This window comes from Meles meles, chromosome 11 (genome assembly GCF_922984935.1).
Source record: "Meles meles chromosome 11, mMelMel3.1 paternal haplotype, whole genome shotgun sequence".
In the NCBI taxonomy this organism is placed as follows: domain Eukaryota; kingdom Metazoa; phylum Chordata; class Mammalia; order Carnivora; family Mustelidae; genus Meles; species Meles meles.
The window spans coordinates 35481275-35508568 of NC_060076.1; the positions used below are offsets into that span (position 1 = coordinate 35481275).

Here is a 27294-nt window from a genome sequence, read left to right on the forward strand (position 1 = left end):
GCATATTCATGGTGGAGCCACAGTGTTGATCTGCACTTCCCCACTGTCAGCTTGCCGCTGCATCTCCGGAGTGGCGGCCAGGTCCCGAGGGGCTGCCAGGGAGGACTGGAAGCAAGTCCCCGGCCTGCCCGCTCTCCTGAGGAGGGGTCTGCAGCTTCTGGGATGTGGGCTGCTTGCCAGGAGCAGCCAGGCACCAGACTTTCTTTCCTTTGCTGTGATTTCTCGACACGGGGTCCTGTTCCTGGACCACCCCCCACCCCAGGATCCAAGGAGACCTCAGGGTCATGTCCCTGCCAATCTAGAGTTGCAGTCCATGGGTTCCCACGGGTCGCATTTAGCCCAAGTCTGAGCTGGGGGTAAATGTAACCACCACGCAGTAAGTCTAGATATACTCCTGCCCACATCTTAGACCTCTGAGCAGCACAAGGAGAAAACACGACTCTTTATTTACTGAGGAAATCGTAACGCATTCTAAAATGGAGTCCGTCTCAGGTAGTGTATTTGGCGTGTGGGCAGGACAAGGCAGGGAGGAATTCCACCTTTCAGCTCTAGACAGTTCTGAGCATGGCTGGGGAAGGAAGCGTGTGCAACAGCAGGGGGCGGGGCAGATGGGGAGTCAGGCACCCCCTCGCCTGGCTCGTAAGGCCTGGCTGCAAGAGGTCAAGCTGAGCCTCACCCACCCCAACCACAAGCCCACCCATTCCTGCAACAATGGCCATGGGGCCACCCTCGTCCCCAAAATCACCACACATAGGCCATGTCCCTCATCTTCTCTAAAAGCACCATTAAGAACAAGTGATTTGGGATGATGGATTTTTGATTTACAAATGGTGCATTTCCCTTGGAGTGGAACAGAAAGGAAACCACTTAATGGCTCCCTTATTTTCAAGCATGAATACATTTTAATGAAACTATTTTATTGTATTTGAGGAAATGGAGAGTTGAACATTCCAACCAATCAATAGCCAATTAATTGCTATAAAGCTAAAAATAAATAAGTCCCGAGTCTTTCTGAAATGCCCTGCAAAACTCAGAGCCTCCGGATCAGGCCCTCCCCTCCATATGTGCGCATGTGAGTGTGCACACATGCACGCACACGCACACCCCTGCATCTCGGACACTTGAAACTCAGACCTAGTGCTGAGTCTCCTCATGCCAACTCTTGCCTGCTCTCCTCGCCTTTGGTCAGAGATGGTGAGCAGATCTGGCAGCAGCCCATCCTGGGGCTCAGGAAGAGGCATGCCCATCCCCTGGCCCCACGCCACCAGCTCAATGGCGGGGGGTAGAGTGGGCAGCGGGGGCCCCCTGGTTGCCCCGCCCTGCTGGGCCTCCCAGTCTGGGCCGAGGGTGGAAATCTGATTTGGGTTTTGCCCTGATTCTTGCTGACAGATGCTGCCCTGGTTGTTCACCCTCTAGTGGCCTTTGGACATTGAGTATTTATAGAAATAAATGCAGATTACATTGCAAGTGGAACTCTTTGCCAGGAAGACACATGGATTTAGCTTCTCATTCTTTGAGACAGTTGACTTTGTCTTAGGGACTGATCTTCCAGCATCAAAGAAATACATATCTACTGTATCCGCCAAAGTTTGTGATGCCTGCATAGACGCTACTTGTTAAAAAAAAAAAAAAGTACAAAAAAAGTACAACCCCCCCCACAATTTAATTGCCTTTGAAAGTGGGAGACGATCTGTCTCCAACAGATTGAAAAAAAAAAAATGCTTCTTAAAAATGTGTATGTTTTGTATTCTTTTTTTCTAGTAGAAAATAACTGACTTGAAATATTGGTGGTTTTTTTTTTCTTAGTGACGTGTGTTGCTTTTGTGTGTAATAATATTTGAATGTAATTACAGCAGTGCCAATTTGCCAAAGATGTCGGACATATTTTTCTTTTGTTGGGAGGAGGGCAGGGGCTGGGGGTGGGACTTGGGAGAAAAGAGGGGTGGGGTTTTGGTTTAATTTTTTATCTTTTTTTTCCTCGTCAAACCTGAAATTTGTGGTTTTATTCTAAGTTAAATGGTTGATTGCAACACTTTTATTTTAGATTAGTTGGAGAAACTTGCAATAAGATTGGCGTAGTTTTAATATCTGTGTGTCTTTTCATGAGTGACTGTTACTTGTGAAGAATTGATTTTATGTAACCTTTATGTGAGATAATTATTTGTAAATATTTGCCATAATTTTATTGGTTCCTAAAATAAAAGTAATTTTTTAAGTTCAGAAAAAGAATTTGATTTCGTTTGTCCTTACAACTTCATAGATGGTTTTTGACAACTTTGACAGAGCCACGTGGGGCCACGGGGAATTTTTCCAGCTCTCCTGATGGAATTAAGGTCAGACAAATCCATGGAGTGGTGTTGGACCCTGGCCTGGGCAGGGCAGGAAGGGCCCGGGGCGGGCAAGCTGGCAGCCTGTGGGGCTGGATGGAGCCCCGCCCTGGAGGGGACACCTAGCTCTGACACTCAGTAGCTGGAGAACCTTGGCGAGTTCTGTCCCTCCACTGCATTTGCTCCTAAACGGTAACACCCACCTTGTTTATTCATTCAACAAATAATGTTTGAGCAGGTCCTCTGTCCCCAGCACCGGGGACACAGCAGTGAACAGGGCTACCAAGGACCCTAGTGACACGAAACTCACAATCTAGTGGGTTCTTGTGAGCGTAACGTTAACACACATTGAATGTGTGTTCAGTGATGGTGTGTGCGTGCACATGTGCTCTTAACCTGGATCTTAAAACTGCCCGAAATAAAAAAATGTCTGGGTGTTACCCACATGCCTCTAACATGCAGACATTGCTCAGGAGCCCACCAGACCAGGAGACCTTGTCTTGTGGCTCCAAAGCCACAGGCCCGACCCAGCGAAGGCTCGGAGCCCGAGAATCCACAGTCCTTCTGTGGAAGGTGCCCTGTCCCCTACACCTGCAAAGCAGAGCCATTCTGACTGCATGGGAGCCCAGGAGTGGCTTTCCATCAGGGGCAGTTGCAGAGCCGAGCCCTGCCCCTGCTGGGCGGTGTCAGTCTGCAAGGGCAGGCAGGGACTGCTGAGCCCCTTGGCACAGTGTGTGCGACGCAGTAATTGCCAGAGATGGAGTGGGTGAGTGACCGCATGGGGGCCGTGGGCTGTGACTCATTCATATTTAATAAAGCTGGCCATGCAGCCTCCATTCATTTTGGCAATGGATGGTGACGAAGGTGATTCCTGGGGGAGAGAGATGTGCTGGTGCAGCGGAGCGCTGGCCCAGCGCCTTCCTTCCCCAGGCTCATGGCTTAGAGGCACGAACTTCAGGGAGAAGTGGCAGCATTTTGGAACTGAAAATGGGACCATCTGGTGGGGCAGAGCAGACATCGCCGTCCCTGACGCCACAGACCTCGTTTCCAGCTCCCCAGGACAGAGGCCCCAAGCCTGCCCTCCTTGGGTGTGGGCCACCCAGTATCTGCCATAGCCCGGGTGTGAATGGAGGCCGTCGCAAGGCCTACAGCAAGGAGGGTGGAAATGCCAGCCTGAAATATGCTCTAGCAGCCTCCGGCAGCACCTCCAACCTCAGTGACTGTCACAAAGAGGAGGAGAGGGACATACCTGAGGTTTGCTGTAGGAGACTTTCCCCTTAGGCCCATCCTTCACTCAAACGCCTGCTGGAACCAGGCCCAGTGCTAGGTGCTGGGTGCGGTGGTGATCTGTGGGGGAATGAGGTCATCGTAGGGCTGTGAAAAAGGCAGGACAAAGATTCCTAAGAGCCTGGCCTGGGTGGTCAGTTTGCTGACGTAAGCAGTCTCTTAACTTCTAGAAGCCTTGGTTTTTTTCATCTGTACAATGGGTATAAACCTCATAACATTTATTTCAATGATCTTGTGAGGAATACAAGCACTGTGGGAGTTTTCTTCCCCAAATGACCAATATGAGTTTTGCCAAGAGAACCTCTCAGCTGTAAGAAGCCAAAATTTTACATCCAAAGGTCAAACTCTAGTTGGAAACTTCTATGAACCACGCTCAGTACTGAATGCAAGACGAGGGTTACCACAGCCTAATGTGTCTCAGCAAAATTCATATATGGCGACTTAGTCCCCAGTGCGATGGTATTAGGAGGAGAGAACTTTGGGAGGTGATTAGGTCTTGAGGGTGGAAGGCTCGCAAATGGTCTTATAAAGGAGACCCTGGGGAGTTTCCTTATCTCTTCGACCGTATGGGAACATAGGAGACAGGCCTTAGGTAGAAACCAAACCTGCCGATGCCTTGACCTTGGATCCCAGCCTCCAGAACTGTGAGAAATAAATGTTTGTTGTTTAAGCCACCTAATCTATGGTATTTTTGTCATAGCAGCTGGAAAGGAGTGAGACAAAGGTAGAATGCAGAAATGAATCATCAAGGAGCCTACCAAAGCCCCAGAAAGATCTTCACCTCACACCTTCCACTCAGATAAGCCCCTGGTGGATTAAACAGTTATTTTTTTTCTTTTAAGTAGGCGCCACGCCCAATGTGGGGCTTGAACTCATAACCCTGAGATCAAGAATCGCATGCTCTACCAACTGAGCCAGGGAGGTGCCCCTAAGCAGTTACTTTTTCAATTTTTAATAAAACTAGTGGTATTTATAGATGAATATATTCACACCTCTATATGGAATGTGACTTTGTAAGCTTAAAGATATGGAAAAGCCTCAAAGGAAAAGATAGAATTTTGACCGCTTAATTTTTTTAAAACTTTAAATGTACAAAAAAAAAAAAGTTAACAACAATGGGGCGCCTGGGTGGCTCAGTGGGTTGGAGCCTCTGCCTTTGGCTCGGGTCGTGGTCTTGGGGTCCTGGGATCGAGCCCCGCATCGGGCTCTCCGCTCAGCGGGGAGCCTGCTTCCCTTCCTCTCTCTCTCTACCTACTTGTGATCTCTGTGAAATAAATAAAAAATCTTAAAAAAAAAAAGTTAACAACAACAAAAAAAGACAAATAATGTGGAAAAATAAACCTATGAAACGTGAAGAGGTGCACTGGCCTTAATATGTGAAGATTTTGTATGCAGCGATATGAAAACTACTACTGTCCCCATTAGAGAAATGCATAAAGAACGTGCATGACCACTCACACATGAAGACATACGAAATACAAGTGCAACCTGAGATTAAAAACAACATGAGTCAGTTTCACAACCATCTCTTTTTAAAATACCCCATTCTGGTAAGGGTATGAAGCAACGGCCACTCCTCTAGGCTGCCGCCGGCTGGGCCATCTGACCGCCTGGGGCACCAGGGACACCTGGAGGAGCAGGTACTCTGAAGCAATGGTTCAGGGATCCTGCACCCATGCCTGCGCCCCCCCAGGTCTGTGGTTTTCCCACTGGCCTGGCTGCTTGCAGCCACAGGATGGCATCGACAGCCCAGGTCAAGTGAGAAACATGGTGTCTCGAGCCCAGCACTGTCATCAGGAAGGGCATGCAAGTGGCAGAGTTTCCCACATTATCCACAAACATGTGTAAATATCACGACGGCTCGTAATGTAACCAGGAAAATCACTTCCCATTGTTTCCCCTTCAGTGATATTTTCTGCTTGGCTGAGTTTGCTTAGCACACTGGAAAGGCCAACTCATCAGTTCTTGTTGTTAATCAAGAGCAGTAATTGTCCGAGTTCAAAGCCTCCTGACTTAGAGTCTGCTGAATAGGATAACAAGTTCCAAAAATGCTAAGTAGTAGTTTCTATAAATGGGACTTTTTAATAGGAAAGGCCCCTGAAGAGGGTTTGGGAAAAATACCTTTCTGTGAAGTGGAATTCAAACATTGTGCAGACTTTATAGAGCATGGCAGATAAATGCCTAAAACTCCTAGAAGGTTCTAAAAGCAGGGACAATGTAGACACAGACTAATTTCCTCATTTCCTCTGTGAACTTGTGTATTGGTTAAGGCAGTGCCAGCTGATGTAACAAACATACCCCATAATTTAAATGTCTAAACACAAAATATGTCTTTTGCTCAAAAAATTGTTAAATGTGGGCATTCCTAGTTGGCAGTAAGCATTCTACAAAGTGACTCAGGGATCTTGGTCCCTTTTATTATTTGGCTCTGCCAGCTTCAACTTGAAGCCTCCAAAGTTATCTTGCTTGTTTGCATCAAGCCTGCAAAAAAGGCAAGAACGCGAAGGATCATGTCTTGGGAGGTTTTCATGGGCAGGGCTGGAAATGGCAGACATCATTTTCACTCACATGCTATTAGCCAGAACTCAATCTCGTGGCCACAGGCTGAGAGATGTAGTCTACCTGTGTGCTGAAGAGAAAGAGGAAATGGGTCTGGGGATAGCTACCCAGGCTGGATCTTTATAACACCATGAATGGTGAAGAATTTCAGTCTCAGCTTTATTCAGTTCTTTCCTACCCAACTCTGGGGCAGTGAAGGACAAATAGGCTGAAGCTGAAGAATGGCATGAGTCTTGCCCTCCCTGCTCCTCACTTCTGCCCTCCCCTCAGTTGAACTCAACCTGATACCAGGCTGGTGAACAAGTATATTCCTGCCCAGAGGAACTGAAGGAGTCCCACAGCTTATCATCTGCAGCTCTGCTCCTGGTCCACTCTGATCTTCTGCCCTACTTCGAAATATAAGACTCTTTGGGTTGAGTTTTGATCAATAATACCTCTTAGCGTTTATTGAGCACTGTTTACCAGCTGCTGAGACTTGGTGGAATTTTTCTTGCTGTCCCAGAACTGCACAGCCAAGACCCAAAGTTGAAACCGACAGTTCTTGGAGTCTCTTAAGAGTTGGGTCCTGTCACCTTCTGCAGTGCTACCTGAGAGAGGACAATTCATAGAACGGACCTGGCCACCCAGTGACTCCCCCTGCCTTCACCCATCCACCCTAAATAGAAGAAGACTGAGAGAAAAAGGTGGTCAGCTTGGGCAAAATGCAGGTTCAGAAGTCCTGGGGGCAGAGCTATTGCTTCTTGTCTCCAAAGCGAAGGGAAGGTGGCTTTAAGAGCAAGAAGGGGAGACTGGAATTTCACTCCTGTATGGCCTGCAGATTTGGTGACCTGTCCTTGTGTTTACTGAAGCAGGGAAAGGAGACCAGGCAGAAACATGGGTAAGCCTATGGGTTGTGGGGCACCAGAGTTGCCAACTTTACACCACCCTGCTAGAACCCTGCCCCAAAGACCCTCACCCCTGGTGAGACATCTGAAAGCTGGAGGCTATGCAGTGGTGACAGTAGCCTTTGGTGGGGCTGGGGGACAGAGAAGAAGCAGAGGAAGATTTCCCACAGCGAGAAACGGTGTGCAGGAGTTGGGGAGGGGAGGCACATGGGATTACCACACAAAGGTAAAGGTGAGGAGACCCTGTGGATGTTATGAAAGTCCTTAATCAGTTGACTTTAAGTTAATCAAAGGGGAGATTACCCTGGCGAGCCTGACATAAGCAGATGATAATTCTTGAAGATGATCTAGAGGTCAGAGAAGTAGATGCCCTGCCTTTTTGGCCTTGAGAAGCAGAGGGTCATGTTGTAGAGAGGGCCATGTGGCAGGGAATGGTGAGCAGCCTCTAGGGGCTGAGGCTGTCGGTTGTATAACCACAAGAACCAAATTCTGCCAATAATCAGTGAACTTGGAAGAGGACCCCAAGCCTTAAATGAAATTGAAGCCCCAGCCAATACTGGATTTCAGTCTTGGGAGACCTCAAGGAGAGGATGAAGCTAAGTCATGCCAAACTCCTGACCCGCAGAAACTGTGAGATAATAAGATTCTGTGGTTTTAAGCCACTGAGTTTGTGGTAATTTGTTATGCAGCAATAGAGAACTAATACAGTTTCTCTTTTGGCTCTGGAACCAGAGAAAGATCTAGTCTACTCAGAGGGATGAGGGTAGACTATCAGCTCTGAGCTATGTATGAGACTAATGTTTCAAAAAGAACAGAACTGAGTATTAAGTTCCAGAATGAAACAGCTTCGGTTTACGAGAAATCATTTGTATTATCTAGTAAATGAAGGTATTTACTAGAAAGTTCTAAAATGTGACCATGAGGTCAATAAAGATCCTACTGCCCTACCAGAAAAGAGAGAGAGGATAGTTCTATATAGCACAGCTGGGGGAGCTGGGGAAGAGTTAAATCATGTTTATAACTCATAGAGTTGTGCCTCCTTAATAAATTGATTTCACATGCATTACCTCATGAACTCCTTACATTAACCCAGTGAGATAAGTACACTTATTACCATCCTTTTACAGGTGAGGAAGCTAAGGCAAGAGAGCTCAGATATCCTGCCCCAGCTCACACAGCTGGTGAACGGCAGGGTCAAGACACAAAGCCAGGCTGTGTGACCCCAGAGCAGAGTCTCTAGAGTCCCTGCACTCTGCAGTGGGCTGAGCTTGTGAGTACTTAATGCCCTGGCCCAGAAACAGACAGTGAAGTCCTCATGGAGATGTCAAGAGGATTTTTTTCTTCCTCTTAAGAGAAGCACTCGCTGGGTGGTATCTTCAGGCACAGTTCCCAGAGTTCCCTTCCCCTATCATGCCTCACCTCGACACTCCTTGGGTTCAACTGAATGTTGAATCCAGGAAAAACTAAACATCCAGCAAAAATCATCAATCAACTGGAGTTTCTGGGAATTCAAATGAATTGCCAGTTGTTTCTACTTCCTTCAGCCAGTAAATGCTCCTTGATCTCTGCTCCAGTCCAGGGTCTTGTCTGGGCACAGGGGATGGAAATGGAGATGAATGGATTATGATCCCTGCCCTCAGGGAGCTCCCCCTCTGGGGGTGAGGAGGCCAGCCACAGCAGGACAGTTGTTGTAGGAGCAAGCAGCATCTACAAGGCACTGTGGGACACACAAGAATGGCAAGCTGGCATGGGATGTGGTACCAGCCGTCAGCACCTTTGATGAGCAGTTAGGATGAGCCTGCTCCCTGGGTATAGTTGCCACAGCCCTGCAAGGACGGCATATCTCTTCCCCAGATGCAGAAACAGGTTCAGAGGGTGGCATGTTTGTTGTTTTTCTCCCTCTCCAAGGAGAGATTAAGCTATTTGGGGAGGACGTAGACACCCACAACCGAGACACTGAAAGAGGAGCCGGATGTCCATTTGGCAATACTGAAAATATTCCTCTGATAGGGACCACCAGACTGGGGGCCTCTAAGGTATAAAATGGTATTTCCTTCATTTTTAGATTTTTGCATTAGAAAAAGAGAACACATACATGTGTGAAAAAATTCAGAGCAAAAAAGTAGGCAGTTGAGTCTCATTCCCACCCCAACACTGAGGCCCCTAATTCTTTCCCAGGACTACAGTCTCTTCTAATTCTTTCTGATAATTTATGCATATACAGTATGTGTATATGTGGATATACACATAGCTCTTTATTTCTCTTTATTTTTAGCTAGAGAATCTAGTTTCTTAATAAAATTTCCTTTTGAAAGAGTCCAATGTTTTCTTGCAAAGCTAGAAAGAATAGAAAAAAATTAAAAGCACTTTAGTATTTATTTTACTACCCACGATAGAATAAATAAGCTCTGAATGCCTAAAAACCCCAGAGTAACAGTAGCTTAAATACACAGAAGATTACCCTCTCTCACATAGGGAGTCTGGAGGCTGCTGATCAGGACTGATAGGGTGACTTGGCTGCAGGAGACCCACAGGGACCTCCTTTTAGTCCCTCAGCCCCAAGGTCCAAGATGGCAGCATCAGGATTCCAGGGAGCAGAATAAAGGGCACAAAGAAAAGGGAACCAGCTCTCTCTTAAGTGAGGTTCCAGGAAGCTGTTACCTGGCACTTCTGGTCCAAGATGTGGCCTATATCCCACTGGCCACAGCTAAATCACATAGCCACATCTGGTTGCAAGGGAAACTGGGGAATGTGATCTTTATACTGAGTGGCCCTATTTGTCCAGCTACAAATTCTATTACCATGGGAAGAGGGGAGAATGGATGCTGGAACATAAGCAGCCATTTCTGCCACACTACCTTATCTCCATTGCCTATGTCACTCTGTCTGGTTCAGAGTACAGATTTCTTCCTTTATTCATTCAACTAGTCCATACTGAGCAAGTGTTTGTTGAACTGAACTGAAGGCAGATGGAAGATATGGCCAACTTGTATGAGGATAGCAGAGGACAGAGTTTCTGCTTCAGAAACTCAAGAGGGACCAGCTGAGACCATGAGAGAACTGCTGTCTTCCTGCCTGATTGCTGTCACACCTGTGTCGGAAGGTCCTTACCTGGGGCTCAGCCTCTCCATCTGCACAGTGCTCTCCTGCCCTTCCATCTCAATGTCTCCATGATTCTAAGTGTATCAAAGGCAAGGGACCAAGTACTGACCACAAAGACTCAGGGTTAAAGATAAGAGATTAGAGAGACTGAGGGCTCCTTGGGTCTGGCTTCACCTGGGGTGATCTTTATCTTTCAAAAGGTCTGAAGTCCTCAGATACTTGATCCTGTGTAGCCAATGAGCTGGATCTCAATAAACACTGGCACCCACCCAAGTACTGGGAAGAAAGTGGAGAATAAAATTGCAGAACTCTGGCCACAATGAGGTACCTGTCATTGGAACTTACCCCCAAGCCAAAGAAGCATCAGGCTGCCATGGCAGCAGACTGCCTGTCAACAGAAGGTGTCTGGGGGAAACTATCAAAAACAGTGGCTGGGGTGGGGTGGGGGTGTCCATGAAGGACAAACCATGGGGGAGGGGGGCTTCTGCAAAGAGAAACCTGTATGCCTGATCTAAGAAGCTTTATTCTGAGGAAGAATGATGCAGGATGAGAACGAACCAAAGGATGTCATTATTTATTCTTCAAATGGTTTGGGGACATTCCACAGCAAACACACTAAAAACGATGAGATTTTTCAAGAAATCTTGAGACATTTCCTCATCAGTAACAAACTGGCTTAGGGAAAGGGAAACCCAAGGTGAGGATACATAAACACTTTTTTTGAACAGAATATAGTAACATTATCTAATTCTCTACAGTCTGTGGTTAACTGGCTTTAGTTAATATTTGATAGTCACTGGGGAGAATTCCTTGTGAGGAAGATGTTAAACCATTTGGAACCAAAGCACAGGAAAAGCTCCTGGGCTACTTAGAAGTTTGTGATGAATCAAGTGAACTTCAGTGGGGGGAAAGGACAGACTACAGATTTGGGGGAGCAGAAGGCACAGCCCAGGAGCTACATGCAGATTACAGCTGCCGGGGGACTCCCCAGGAATTGAACCTATCAAGGAATTTTTCAAGTAGAGACTATGCCTGTGGAATGTTTGGCCAATCGCAGCTCTGGGTGTGTGAACACATTTACAGCAGCTCCAGAATGAAGAAGGGAGGCCCACTGAGCTCTGCTGTCCATGGTCCTGAAGCATCCTTCAGACCACGACTGCCCAACAGTTGCTTCTCCTTTCCCCAGGACACTAGGCTTTCTATCTAACTTCCCCAGGCAATTCTAAACCTGGTGAGGATTTTAATTTTCTATCTTATTGAAAAATGTGTGGTTTATACACTGTCGCAGAACAAATAGAATTGGGATTTATGTTTCACAACTTACATGGTTTGTTTGGGCTTTTTCTATATGTCTTCGGCAGTCCTATCACATTTCTGACAGTTACATTTTTTTTTTTTTCTTTCTGGGAAGTTGGGGAGAAGCTGAGAACATGTTTTTCTCCTTTCTTCACTGACCTTTACTTGGGAGTATTTGTGTGTCATCTATGAATTTATCCATGTGTGTCTCTTGTGAGAGAATATTTGCATGGAAGTGCCCAGAGCGTGGGGTTGTAAGTTTGAAGGTGGTGTGCCAGTCTCCAGTGTGTGTGCATGTATGTTTTAAATGTAGCCATACGTGTTTGGTTGTGTTTTTGTGATGTGGCCGTGGTGGTGGTGATGGTGTACAATAGAAACAATTAGCCAATTAATTAGATGTTATTCCAATTCAGATGTCATTAGTAACCAAACCTTTCTCTTCACAGTGTCACGCACTGATGTGTATTGGGCCTGCCAGCAATTGGGAGGAGTTGAATTATTCTCCATGCCCCAAATTCCATGTGTTTTTAATTAATTTCACATTATGTGTTTGCAAGGGCAGCACTTTAATTAAATAGGTAAAGAAAATACTCTCAGTTATTAATTGAGATACATTTCTTCACTTTGTGCTGCAGAGTCTTGACCGGGAAGTGCTGTTAAACAGGACATTAATCCCAATACTTTAACTAATTCCTTTCTCATTATTAAAGCAGATTTACAACTTTGGAGTCAGGATGTTGGTGTGGGTTTTTTGTTTCTTTGTTTGTTTTTCCTAGAAAATTCATCTGTATCCTAGAATCAGCTTGTAGCTCAATGTAAATTCAGTGTGGAATTCAGTCAGTTATTAAGTGGACTTAAGTGGCTGAACCCTGGTGTAATCTGACCAGCAATGCATGAAGGAAAGAGTTGGAGGTGTAAAAAATGTCAAATAGCTTTCTCAGATGCATTAAACTATTAATAAAGATAAAACGATCTTTATGTTTGGGGTTTAGAACATCTCTTTTATGATATTGAGAAGCCACTTTGATTCACGACTCGTTGGCTTCAAGGTCTGCTGTCATTATTCAGAAGGTGTCAGGAAGAAAACAGAGACAAGCCGATCAGCAGGGAGAGAGGTGAGAAGAGAAACAGTTTAGGACTGCCTGGGATTGGGCTGGGCTGAGCAGGGAGAGGTACTAGTGAAGGGATGATGTACAAGTCATTCTGGGGAGCCCTCTCCCAGAAGCCTGTTTGCTTGTGGCCCTTCTGGGGAGGTCCTGGCCTCTCTGCAGAGGGGCTGGGCTCTGGCAATGCTGAGGAGTATGGGGGGTATTCTCCATCTGTCCCATAACCTGACTCCTACCAGGTCATCCCCCCACCTTTTTTTCCCTCTTCCCTGCTCTGTATCCCAGGAGGTTAATCTCTGCGGACAACATGCAGACCCCTGGGGCCCTCTGGGGGGCCCCAGTCAGACACGAGAGGGAGAGAAGAGTAGGAGGCCAGAGGATTCAGCCCCGGTCCTTCCTTGCCTCACCCCCACTCTGTGGTGACTGCTTTCTGTTTACATCTTCTTTCAGCACCTCTTCAATGGGTTCCTGTTTTCTCCAGGTTCTGGCAACAACGTTCCCTCCCTCTTGCCCTTCAGGCCTTAGGGTGGGACGGCTCCCCATGGATGCCTCACCGTCCCATGCTGGTCTCCCTAGTCTGCTCACAGCTCTGCAGAGTCCCATCAGTAAACCCTCCTCAGTTGAACCCTCTTGGGTGGGCTAACAATTTTCATCACCTAGACCCTGACTGATTTGGAGGTCCTCCCAGAGGGCCAGACTCTGGCCCTTCTGGAGCTGGGCACAGGCAGCAGCATGCGGGAGAGGGAGCCAGAAAGGAGGAGCCTTGGCATAATGCATCTGTTGCTCAAGGAATGTTGGTGCGCAGCGGCCTCTGTCCAAGGTGCCTCAGGCATGGCACTCCCTGTGCTCCCCCTCCTCTTTCAACAAACACTGGCTGGGCAGCTGCCAGGGCCGGGTCCGGTGCTAGGCAGGCCCTGCTCTTACGGAGTATACAGTCCAGTGCGGAACGCAAGCAAGCGTTCGAGCACAGGCACGAAGTGCTAGTGCAGGCGGGTTTGGGGCTCTGAGGTGCCCTGAGGTGCACACAAGACAGACACTGGGCAGAAGGGCCCAGGGAGAGCAGATTTCTTAGAGGAAGGAACATCTAAAGAATTAGAAGGATGAGAACGATGTCTGAGAGAAGGAGCTGGGGGAGAGGCCACAGAGAGAGAGGCATGGAAAACAGCATGCACCAAACCCCAGGGGCTGAGAGAGGGCTCCAAGCTTTTGACAAGGGCCAGGCACACAGGAAGCAGCACGAAGACAAAGGAGGTGCAGCCAGAAGGAAGGCTGGAGGGTGGGCAGTGCTGGGTCAGGGAGCCTTCCTTTCCCCTGTCTTCACCCCAAGCCCTAATAAGGGCTTCTTCCTTCATTCTGAGGGCCATGGGAGCCTTCGGAACAGGCAGAAAGCCAGGTTTACCTTTTGAAAAGGGCCCTCAGTCTACCAGATAAAGAACAGAAATGACTGGGGGATCCCATCAAAGGAACCAAGGTGAGGGGGTTTGGCAGGGGAATGGAGAAAAGTGGGCCCACCTGATCCAATCTGAAACCCCCCTTTCTAGAGGGGGACCCAGAGAAGGCCAGATCTTGCTCAGGTCACACAGGGAGACACTAGCCCAGGGTGACAAAATCAGAACTGAAGGGAGCAGCCAAAGTCTGGAAGCCACCTTGTCCTGGGAGGAAGACCACTTGGGGAGAGGTTTCAGGGGCAGACTCTGGGGCCCTGGCCACCCACGTTTCCTTACAGGGTGGGTGGTCTTTGAACCAGAGGAACCGCACCCTGGTAGGACCTGGCCCGTCACCTAGGTATACCCTGGGCACCTCGGCCCAGCGCCAGGGGCTTGGCACAGGTGACTGGTGCTTCCCACTGAAATCATGTGAATATTAAGCTAATCAAAGCCTTGCCTGGAAAGGGATGGGGCTCGGAAGGCGGCCCTAACGAGCTGCGTGTCACTCCCTCCACCCTGCGCGTCTTGCGCTGTCCCATTTGTCTGGCTGTAATCTACATTTCAAATGATTACATGGGAAGCTGAAGTGGTAGTGACAAGGATAAACGAAGCTTGTTAAACTAATAGCTGCACTAATGCCCAAATATGTGAACTTCCCGACGCAGGCCGCATCCCAGCCTGGCGGAGCTGTCAGCCCCGCTCCCCCGGGCTCCGCCGCCAGCCGCGGCCACATGATGAATGGCCCTGTCGACCAAACTCATCCGGGGCCCAATTAAACAGGCAGAAATGAACTGGAGCCGTCAGGCAGCCAGGGAGGGGGGGAGGCAAGGAGGGGGTAGGCTGAGCCAGACGAGGGGGGTGGGAGGGTAGTTAAACCTTACACAGACTGGGAGAAACGGAGAGGGGGCGGTAGAGTGGGTAGGTGGGGGAGAGAGAGAGAGAGCAGCCTGGGAGAAGAGAGGGCCAGAGACCCGAGAAAAAGAAAGGCAGCCACAAAGAGACGAGATGCTCCGGTGGGAGGGAGATGAGAGACAGGCAGAGACACACAGAGACAGAGGGAGAGAGGGGCACCTAGAGACACAGAGATACATGTACGCAGAGAAAGGCAGAGATGGAGGGGACAGTGGCACAGCAGGGAGGGCAGAGTAATGGGGGAGGGGGCTGTGGGGGAGGGGAGCTGCAAAGGAGAGGGCCAGAAGAGAAAATACGTCCTGGCAAGTGGGGAAGTCGTTCTGTCAGAAAATGGTCATTTAATGGTTTGCCGAGCCCGCGACAGATATGTCATCTGAGGCGGCTCGGCAGCAGTCCCAGGGCATTTCATTTATTAATTACCAGCTTCCAGCCAGCTCCCTCCGTCCCCTGCCTCATGCCCATCATCAGCCCAGCCCCCTGGCTGGAGGCCCTGGAGGCCCCATAGGCCCCTCAGCCCATTTTCCAGAGGAAGCAGCCAAGGCCAGAGAGGGGCAGTGGGCCAGAGCTTATGTCCATAGGCTCCAGATGGAGGGCTCAGGCCACCCACCAGGGGGTGTGGCCTTCCCAACCGTGCCTGTCCCCCAACCTCCCTCCCCACCCCCACTGGACTGACCCTCCAGGACCAAGGGTGGGGAACCCAGCCCTCCCCCTCCCCCTCCCCCACAACCACCTGAAGCAAAGCGGGGAGGGCAGGAAGGACAGTCTCTCCTTTTCTTCAATATATACTACACTTCTATTTTGTAAATATAATCACATACTGCTTGTACAATCACTTTTTTTTTCCTTTTATTTAAACTCATTTTTATAGCACTCTCACTCGATCTTCCCCCCTCACCAGTTCCTAGGCCTTTTAAATGGCTAAATTCTTTAAATTTTGACCCAAGGAACTAGTCCCCACTCTTAATCAGAGGCAAATGCTAATATCCTCTAGAGTGGCCCCTTGCAGATGAGAACTACTTCACCAGGAATGTTCAGTAAAACAGGAACGAACACTCACATATTGTGTTGGTGCAAGCCCTGCCCACCCGCTGGCAGCTGCACACCTGTGCACCTCCCTGCCTTTCCTCTCCTACAGCCTCCACCCTCTTTCCACACTGGCCTGGGTCTCCTTGTACCCAGAGAGTTGGGAGCGTCTCAGGACCCTATGATCAAGAATCTTCTCAGGGCACCTGAGTGGCTCAGTGGGTTAAGCCTCTGCTTTCGGCTCAGGTGATGATCTCAGGGTCCTGGATCAAACCCTGGGATCAAGCCCTGCATCAGACTCTCTGCTCAGTAGGGACCCTGCTTCCCCCCCCCCCCCACCCTTCCATCGCCTGCTGCCTACTGGTGATCTCTGTCATATAAAAAAAAAAAAAAAAAAAAAAAGAAAGAATCTTCCCAAAGGAAGAAAGGCACTGAAATCCCTGTTCAGAAATGATGGCTCCAGCTAGAATCAGACCACTTCTTTCTGTCAGACATCTGGGACAGGTAAGACATTACTGCAGCCTCCAGGCTGGCATGGATCTGGGAAGCTGGTCTGAACCTCCCACCTCCACTACTATGAAAATTTCCTGGAATCTCCAGAGGGCCAGCCAGAAACTTCACATGCCCTATGCCTGTCTATGAACTGAGTGCAGGTGCCCACCCCAGCCAATGGCACCTACAGCCTCCGTCCTCTGATTTGGGCACCATCCTCCAGCTACTGGGTCACCAAATGCCACTTGGTCAGCCTTTCTGTCTTCCCCCATCAACTCCACAGCATGGACATCCATCATCTCCCCCGGGTTTAGGCACCAGCTTGGCCCTACTGTCCTCCATATCACAGTTTGGGGGCCTTTCTAATGGGCCAAATTTCTCTCTCGTCTAATATCCTTCAGAAGTATCCCCTAGCCCTCAGGGAAGAATTCAGACTCCATTTTGATCTTTACATGCTGCCTTCTTTTGCCCCTCATCTCCTGCTCCTGCCGCTTCCTTGCTCAGTGCTCGGGCCATCCTGAGCTTTTTGTTCCCTATATCTGTGATGGGAAGACTCTCCTCTGGCACTGGGACTTGTAGCAAGCTGTCAGGGCAAACCGTACTCTGGAGGGGTCCAAGGATGGAAGTGTGCCATGTCAGGGGTGGTGTGCAGGAGAGGCTGGAGAAATCTTCTCTGGGCTGCTGGGGAGGGGCCTCCAGCATAGGATAGCAGACCTAGCACAAGGACCTCTCAGGATCTTCCAGCCCAGGGTCTCAGTAACTCTGTGTATCTGCTTCTTAGAAACCATATTTGGATAAATACCCTCTTTGTAAGCCCCTGTTGGGGGGCGGGCAGGGCCAGGGGCTTCAGGAATACGGAACTTCCATTCATTCTTAACCCCAGCCCAAGCCTCTCTGTCCTCAGAGAGAAGCTTATGGGGTCAGAAGCCAGGTGCTCACTGTTGAGGCATCCTGTGCTTGTGGGGCCCGATGGGTCTCCCCTGCAATGTGATTTAAGAGAAGATGACTGTGCAAGAGTGGACTACAGTCCGTGAGCTCTACCAGCAGACATCATGCCTCTCATTGTCAAGATGGGTAAACTGAGGTCCAGAGAGAGGAAAGGACTTGTCTAAAATCACAGAGTGAACTGTGAGCAGGCCAAGAGCCAGAGCTCAGGTGACCTGCCCTCCCTCTGAGGCTCTTTCCCCCAAAATAACTGTGCCACCTAACCCTTGACATCAAAACCCCTTGGAGGAACAACTAAACCCCTACTGAAAATAACTCTACAACTTTCATTAATCTTGTCATATGGAAACTATTGACCATGCTTCTTTTTCAAATCTCATTTAAATATGTACAATTAGTATTATGCTCTCCTTAAATGATCCAGTCTCCCAGATTTTTAGGAGGAATATAAACACACTCATATGAGTGACTTGCCCTATGCTGGACAACCTGAGAAAAGAACCGTATGGCTCTGGGTGATTTTTGTCAGCTCAGCTTTGCTTTCATTGGGGCTGTGCTCTCCTCCACTGTGTGTGATTTGGCTGGGGCTTCAGTCAATCTCAGGGCAGTACCCTCTCTGTGGCAATAGTCACTGGTCCAAGAGATGTGCACATGACCCCTCTGGGCCAACCAGAGTACTTCCCTGGGATTTATATACTGACATAGAAACTCCCTCTCTCTGCTGCAGTGTAAGACTAGGACTTTCAAAAGCTCTTTTCTTCACCTGAATAAAGGAAGCCCAACTGCAATGTTAGACGGAAACACACTCAAGAGGTAGAGAGAGAGGGAGAATCCTGATGACTTGGTTTAAGCCCTAGATTCAGCCATACTTGAAGCCACTACAATCCCTTGAAGGTACCCAGTTCCATGGCTCAGTTACTTCTATTTAGTCTTTATTTTAGATTGAATTGGGATTCTTTTCCTTGCACATTAAGGAGCCCTAAAACTAATACAAGGCCCTTTCTTACATCAGCCTGTTTCATAACAGCTGGCACACACACAGGACCCTGCTCTGAGCCACTCTGGATATAGTGCTCACAGACATATTCTCTTGCTAGTAGGGACCTCCCAGCTTTAGGACCCTGTTTTCCCCATGCCCCTGCTCTCCTGCACCATCTCCTCAAGACTTTGGGGGTTTCTCCTTGTGCGTGGAGGAGAGTTGACCACTGGAACTCCTATCTGGGCTCCAGGGAGGTTAGGGACTTCTGATATCCTTTTGGGTTACAGGCAAAATTGTCTCCAGAGAGACAAAAGAGCCTCTCTCACTCAAGTTGTCTGATCTCATCACTGTCCTGTAGTAACACCTTCAGTGACTCTCCACCAGCAGGGGAGGTCCAAACTCCTTAGCCTTATTCAAGTCTCTTCATAGTCTGCCCTAGATTTTTCACCAACTACCCCGTTACCTCTGAGTCTTTGCTTATACTTTTTCTCCTTCCACCCGTGAGGGTCCTTCCTTCCTGTATTTCTAGGCCCAGTTCATGCACCATCTCTTGAAAGCAGCCTTTCTCATTTCCCTAGTAATAAGGAGACTTGTTCTGGGACCTCCTGTTGCATGTTATCTGTCTCTCTTTTGGAGCTCATTATATAGTCTGTCTTGTATTAAATGTATTATTTCTTTTACCTGTTGTTTCCTCTCTCCCACCAGACCCCAGACTAGATAACTGTTAATTCATCCTTTAGGTCTCAACTCAAAGGACACTTACTCAGAGAAGTCTTCCTTGGCTGTTCCTCCCTGACAAAGCCTATTCCTCTTGTTTTCTTGTCCTCATGGCACTCCAAAGTCTTCTTCAGCAGCACCTACCTATCAGAGATTAAAATAAATTATCTATGACTGTAATTATTTGATAAATGTCTGTATCCCATTTGAATATACACTTCTGTGACAGCTGAGACTTTGTTTTGTAGCTAGAATGGTACCTGGAATATCATTAAATATTAGTGGTATTAGTGCTAGTAGAATCAATGACTGAAAAGGTGAACGAATGAATGGATGGATGAATGTCTTCCTTAGCCCCTTACAACTGGAAGCTCACTGGGATGGGAGACTATGTCGGTAACTTTACATCCCTCTGAGTTTCTAGTATGTGGTTTACAATAGGTGGTCAGTGAACATGAATTTAACCTCACCAGGTTGTCTATTTTATGGGAGTTCCTGGACTCTACCCATGGTGCTATAACATGAACCAGGAACCTAGGGTCTCAATCCAAGCTGTGCCAACAATTGAAAAAATTTAACAACCATAGAGAACATTTCCCTAATTCAGGCACACTAAGGATGAAGAAATTACTTGAAACAAGCTCCCTGCCCTTGGGGAGCATATATCACAGTTGTCCTGAGTGAGCTGTACTGACCTATCTCATCTCCAATGGAGTATGACATTGTTCTCAAGTTTTATTGCTACAAGATGGCCTTACTCAACTCCTCAGTAAACAGCATTACACAAACGCCATGCACACACATGCAGATCCAGAGTGGACAATAATCCTAGGCATGTTAGAGTGTTTGATGGGATGGTCACTGGAATGCAAGCCAGGAGCCAGCTTTAAAAACAGTATTTATTTATTACAATTGGCGAGCAATGGAGAAAATTGCCACTTAGATAGGATTTTACATTTTGCAAAGCGTTTTGTAATCAGCACAATTTTTCCCAACAATTCAAGAGGACAACTTGTTTTTGCCATTCCTGTATGCCAGCAATAAAGTAGTATAGGAAAGTGAAGGAAAATGTGATGCTTCTACTTTACCAAGCACAAGTTAAAGGGAGAACCCTGACTTAACTGAATGCAAGCAAGCACATTTTTTAAATTTATGGGAGGTGCTGGGCACTGGGGATCTGGCTGTATGCAAGGCCTACATAAGATTCTGGGCTTTGGCTCACTGCTGGTTTCTCTAGGGGTATGTGTCTTTTGTCTCACTGAAAGAAAAATAAAACAATGTATTTTCTTACATTGCCTCCACCTACCAGTTTGTTTAGTCATCTCTCTTTTAAAGTGTTATGCAAGTTGTATCAGTCAGGATAGGCTAGGTAATGCTGCTGTAACAAAAAAATCTCAGTGCCTTAAAACAATAAAATATTATTTCTCCCTCAAGCCATATGTCCATTGTGGGTCAGCTGGAGTGGAGGGAAGGGGAAAGCGGTAGGAGTGGGGAGGCTCTGCTCATTGCAGATATTCAGAGCTCCAGGCAGATAGAGTACATTTCACCTGAAACATTACTGTTAATGTCCTAGAGGAAAAAGAGAGTTCCGGAGACTCTTGCATTAGTAGTAATTCAATGCCCTGGTGTAGAAGTGACACATATCATTTCAGCATTCATACATGGGCTGAAACCAGTCACACAGCCCCACCGGACCATGAGGTACCAAAGAAGTACAGTGCTACCTTGTGTCCAGAAAGTGGAAAGAGTAGGAGCACTTAGCAAACAGCTCTAAAAACTGCAGTGCAAATTAAATTTCATCCCATGACAAGAAGAAAAAAGAGAGCCAAATTATTGAGTTTGTTTTTAAGTCTGGAAAAATGTCACCCCTGTAAGTAGAAGGGACTTTTGCAACTGATAATTTTTGCCTTTTTTTTTTTTAGGAAGGCAAAAACCACTGACACCTTTGCAAAGTCTGACTTTTACCAAAATTAAGAGGTTCTGAAGATGCATTAAAGGGAAAATGTCTAGCTAATGCAATAAGACAAGAAAAATAAGTAAAAGGCAGATGGATTGCAAAGAAAGAACTAAATTTGTCTCTATTTGCCAATAACATGACTGTGTATATAGGAGACTCTAAGGAATCTACAAAGAAAAAACTACTAGAACTAATAAGTGAATTTAAGATATCACAGTATATAAAACTAATATGAAAATCAACTGCACATCTGTATATTAGGAATGGAAAATTAGAAAATTAAAAATAAATACCATTTATAGTAGCATTCAAAAGCATCAAACAATTTAACAAAAGATGTGAAATTTTTCTACACTGAAACTATAAAACAATACCAAAAGGAATCTAAAAGACCTAAATAAAATGTGTAAATTAAAAACTGAATGAAAAAATCATGGATTGGAAGACTCAATGTTATTATAATGTCAATTTTCTTCAAATTGATGTAAGGATCCACTGTAATCAGATGATTACAGCAAGATGATTTTAAAAATTTATTTGGAAAGGCAAAGGGCCAATAATAGAAAAACAACCATGAAAATGAATTACAAAATGAGAAGACTTAACCTACCAGATTTTAAGATTTACTATAAAGCTATAAAAATCAGGGCGCCTGGGTGGCTCAGTGGGTTAAAGCCTCTGCCTTCGGCTCAGGTCATGATCTCAGGGTTCTGGGATTGAGCCCCACATTGGGCTTTCTGCTCAGCAGGGAGCCTGCTTCCCGTCTCTCTCTGCCCTCTCTGACTACTTGTGATCTCTTTTTCTCTGTGTTAAATAAATAAAGTCTTTTTTTAAAAGGCTATAAAAACAAAATTGTGTGGTTTGGTGAAAGGACAAGACAGATAAATCCATGGAACAGAAGATTCAGAGATAGGTTCACACATATATTGTCACTTGATTTTTTTTAAAGATTTTATTTATTTATTTGACAGAAAGAGATCACAAGTAGGCAGAGAGGCAGGCAGAGAGAGAGGAGGAAGCAGGCTCCCTGCTGAGCAGAGAGCCCGATGTGGGTCTCGATCCCAGGACCCTGGGATCATGACCTGAGCCGAAGACAGAGGCTTTAACCCACTGAGCCACCCAGGCGCCCCTTGTCACTTGACTTTTAACAAAGATGCCAAAGCAATAAAAGGGGGAAAGGGAAAAGTCTCTGACACACGGTGCTGAAACAAATGAATATTCATATGAAAAACAAAGAATCTTGACCCTGTGTCACACTTTATACAAAATACATTTAAGGTGGACGATAGACTGAAAAGTAAAAGTGAAAACAGAAAGGGGAGTATCTTTGTGAATGAAAGATTTCTTTGAAAGGACACAGAGTATAAATCATAGGGGGGAAAATGAGAAAATGGACTTGATCAAAATTAAAACATCTGCTCATCAAAAGACACCATCCAGAAAATAAAAGCCATAAAATGAGAGAAGATATTCACAACATATTTATCTGACGAAAGATTTGTGCCCAGAATACATAAAACCCTGCAACTCAATAATAAACACAAGCAGCACTTTTTTATTAAAAAATGGACAAAAGATTTAAATGGGCACTTGACAAAAGAAGAGATACAAATGGCTAATAACTACATGAAAAAACTTCCAACACCATCCATCATCAGGAACACACAAATCACAACCACAGTGAGATACCATTGCATACCCGGAACAGCTGAGAGGATAAAGGCTGAAAACACCACATGTCGGAGAAGGTCCGCAGCAGCCGTAACACGCACACACTGCAGTTTGGAGTGTAATGCGGTACAACTACTTTTGAAAAGTGTTCTCTGATTTCTTGAAAATCTAAACATGTGTCTTTCCAAAGACCCAGCAAGAGCTGACTACAAATTTCTGAATATCACAGGAAAGGGGACCAGAGTTCTTCTGGGTGGTCCCAAAGGGTCAGGCTAAGAACAATGGAAAGAAGAAACCCCCCTAGTGGCAGGTTCCAGCTCCCTGAGAGGGAAAAATGTTCTCCTAAGCACAGCCACACCTTCCTCAGAGCTCCACCAGAGTCCAGTGCAGGAGATAAGACTGATCACGTCCCCACATTCCACAGACCTGGAGACTGAGGCTGGGAGAGATCTCATGACTCCGGGAGGAGGTGCAGCTCAGTGGGTAAATGGAGAGACTGGAGTCACACGGATCTTGGTGAGTATTTCCAGCAATAAAGGAGCTGGGTGACTTTTTTAGTGAAACTTCCTGGTCTTTAGTTTTCTCATCTGTAAAGTGGGAATGACAGTAATTATAGTTATCTCATCAGACTTATTTGAGGACTGATTGAAATGACGCACGTGAAACAGCACAGCATCTGGCACATAGTAAGTGCTCAGTAAATAGTGGTTTTCCTTGTTCACACCGGAGATCCAACAGGCATAGCACCCGGCACCAGGGGCTTGACGCAGCCCGGAGTTCACATCTTGTAACACGGAAAACATCTGGATCTTGTGCCATGTTTGCCCCACCAAGAAGGACTGCAGGCCTAATTAAAACTGCTGCTCTGTTTGCATTATCAAATGTCAGGGTTTGTTTTTTTTCTACCCACAGAGCAAAGATTTTTCTTATCAAAAATCTATTCACTAAAATGCTAATGATCGTCAGTGATTAGAAACTGCTGCTCAAATTTTGAAAGTTCCCAGTGGGCCTCTCAGACATGGCTTGTAACTTGTCAGTTGAAGAAATGTTCTCAACAAATCAAACTTTGCTGTGTATGTTATAAAAAAAAAAAAAAGAAAAGATTTCATTTCCTTAACGCTTCACTGTGCGGGTCCAGGAGGGACTTTTGAGTTAAGTGACAGAGACTACATTATTAGTTGTGGAGTCAGTTCTAATAGAAGTCTCTCAAGGCAAGATATTCTCAGATAGGCCCCAAAACTGCTAACAAAAGTCTGTCAAGCTTATCTTAATTTCAATAAGCATTTAGTTTGCCAAAGAGCAGTACAGTGCACGTTGTGCTTCTATTATCCTCTTTCTGTCCTTCCTCTCTGCTTTCTCCTTCCTCGTTCCTCTTCAAGAGAAAGAGAATGGACAAGGCTGTGTGTCTCGACATGCAGCCAAGGGTCTCAGTGCCATCAGTGGTCCTCTCTGCTCAGACCAGTGTAGCTGGGGTCCCTAGGACGGGTCTACACAGCCCCAGAAGAAGCAGGCAGGCCAATGCTTTGGGGGGGGGTCAGTTCCTCCTGGGCTCTTGGCTGCCCTGCCACATGTGGGCTGTCAGAAACTAGAGGCCTTTCTTCTCACAGTACCCCCAGCTGCTCACCTGGGCTCTTGGCCTCTCTTGGTTTCAGGTCGTTTCTAGGATACACATGACCAGACCGTGGCAGAACGGTCACTCTGCAGATGCTCAGAGGATTGGGTGCTGATTTACGCAGGCACGAGCCAGCCCAGCTGGAGGACTGAATCAGACCCTCTAGGGTGGAGCCCAGCCATCTGTGTCTTAAGCTCTCCGGGAGCCTTCTGGTACACGCTCAAGTGTGAGGACTCTGGATACAGAATGACAAGGTGGCGGGGGGCCCTCCTGACTGAGGGTGCTCCAGAAGGCTGGCCTGAGGAACTGGTGCTCGGGGCTGAGACCTTAGGAACGAGAAAGATTCATGTGAGGGACCTGACAAAAAGCACACCCCTGGCAGTCTGGATTGGGGTCCCTGTTCTCTCATCTGTGAAATGGGAGTGACAATAGTTCTACAACCATAAGTCATGATGAGGATTCAGTAGGAAGGGCTTAGCCTAGACTTCGCTAAAATGTAAAGTCACCATCAATGATTATTTGTACTGTTGAGAGCATGATATCAACAAGTCCCAGCCTGTGGGCTTCCAACATTAAGAAGGTGGAAAGGTGAAAAGGAAGCTTCTTGGCAGGCCAACCCAGGTGCCATCCTCTAGGGGTCTGCTCCGTAGTGTCAACAGTCAGAGCCACAAGTGGAAGACACAAGGCTTCCAGGGCTCTGCATTCTAGGGAATGATGGGGTAGCTTCTGCCTAGCACACCCCCCCCCACAATGTGGACATTCTTCTATTTGCAAGAAATCCAAAGTACCAAGGCTTCTGAGCATTTAAGCAGCACAGACTCTAGATCTTCGCAACAAGATGAAGTGGGACATTTAATTGAAATCAGAGAGGTTCCACCATCCCGTCAGCCGCTGTACCACAAATCTCGCCCAAGAGCCTACTAGGTACAGAGCTGCTAACCTCAGGAGGCTCAGGACCTCACTGGTGACTGTAAGACACATAAGCAGCTGCTTCAAATACCAGGTAGAAAAGGTTATTAGGGAGATGTTGGGCATTCAGGAGATAGGGAGATTGATCTCTGCTGGGGGCTGGGGACACCTTCCAGGATGTATCTTCCCTTGGGGACATCCATCATTTCTTGCAGGAGCTTCCAAGTCAAAAGAGCTTATTATTCCCTCCTGTCCCACCTTGCTCTTGGGACTGTAAATCAAAAATTCTAGTTCATAGAAATGCTCGATTCTGGAGCAGAGGAGCAAAAGACTCACAGTTGCTTTAATCTCTCTGACAGCCCTTTCAAAGGGGAAGAAGATGTTTGAGAGCCAGCCTTACCGTGATTAAGGACTAGGAGGTCCTTGGGGGGTATCTGGACCAATTTTCCCACTGCAGACGAAGAACTGAGGCCAGAGAAAGTAAAGATTTTGCCAAAACTATGTGCTGTCAGGGCAGTGCACGGCCTGGAATCATGGCCCTATGCCCCACCCTGCACCCCCACGGGGGTAGGATCTGGGGAGGGAGGAGGTTTGCTTATGGACACTGGTCTGGACTTACTACCAGGAGCTCCTGAGACCCCTGAGCAAAAAGATCTTTTTTGGCTCCTTGATTACAATCAATCTCTTGTCCTTATATTCAGATAGAATTTATGCTGACCACCTCCACCCCTGAAACTGCCTCCTGCCCCAGGGGACCCAGACAAAATGCCAGATATTGAGGCAGGGGCCACATTTTGTTCATACAATTCCTCCTGCATTTGCCCTGTTTCATCATCTCTGACCAGTTCCTTCTCACTGCCCTGGGCCCCCAAGGGGCCAGGCCATTTTGTGGGATCACTACAATTTCTGCTGAGAGCTTGACTGTTCCTTCCAGACTCCCAAACTCATCTGACCCATGTTCCTGTCAGGTCTCCCCCACCCACAGATCCTGCTTACCAGGGAACTCCTTGGCATTGGCCTGGCTCTTCCCGTCCAACCAAGGAGGGATCCCCCACCCCCAAGCTTCTCATCCTCTAATGGCTTCTCTAAGAAAGATAAGAACCTACAAACCCTAAAGAGTATCGGGGAAAACTTCCAAATTCAGCCCTGCTTTAAAAGTCAGGTAGATTTATAAAGCTAGAAAAGAAAAACATAAACATGCAGGTTTGACTGATGAAAATGATACTACGTCGAGCCAATGAAGTGAACTTGGGTTAATTGATCATCCAGGTAACAACAATTATTTGCATCATTACCATGTGTCTGAGGAGCTTTGCAATGAGTTTAATTTGATGATTCTACTGAGCTCTGGAAAAGAATCCCAGGCCTTCATTTGCCACTCGCATAGCTTTGTCACCCGCTCCCAATTTTAAGTAGGGAGGGGACATATTAGTTTAAAAACATTCTGCCCTGTTCAGAGGTCAGGACAGCTGTCACGCCAATAAATCATTACGTCGATTTGTGATCGATGGATCACAGGAGCCATGTGAGTCGACCTAGAGCTCGAGGAAGGAATTCCACCCATGTATTTCTGCGAAGAGGTCATCATCCAGTCCGCTGAGGACTTCTGGTGATGCAGAGCTTACTAGTTACTAGCAACTCTGTTTGATCTCTGAGCAATGCTAACTGAGGATAGCTCTTTCTTAGGCAGAGTCCAAATCTGCCTCTTTGGGGCTTCCACCACCAGCCCTGGTTCTGCTGATCTAGAAATCAGTGAAAAGCCTTCGTGTCATCATCTGCCACAGGACAGCCCCGCAGTAGTTTAAGACACGGATTACCAGATCCCAAGAGGCAGTATGACGTAGTGGTTAGGAGACTAACTATTTGGGCTCAGGTGCTGGTTCTACCACCTGTTGGCTATGCTTACGTTTAGAGAGTTATGCGATCTTGGTCCACCTCAGTTCCCCCAACTGTAAAATGACAATAATAATGTCTGTCACACAGATTATTGAGATGATTACTAGGCTAACAGACGAGAGGCACTCAGGATGGTGCCTGGCACATAATGGGCTCTACAGGCATGCCAGCTCCGTTATTTTTCTTGGTCTCA

General features: G+C 47.0%; 1 long non-coding RNA gene across 1 annotated transcript in view; it reads right to left on the reverse strand.

Moving 5' to 3' along the window:
- Positions 1-2963: 2963 nt before the first annotated feature.
- Positions 2964-27294, reverse strand: part of LOC123953516 — a 57052-nt gene continuing 32721 nt past the window's right edge. The window contains exon 3 of the long non-coding RNA XR_006820880.1: positions 2964-3701. This is a non-coding gene — a long non-coding RNA (uncharacterized LOC123953516). The remainder of the gene's footprint in view (positions 3702-27294) is intronic.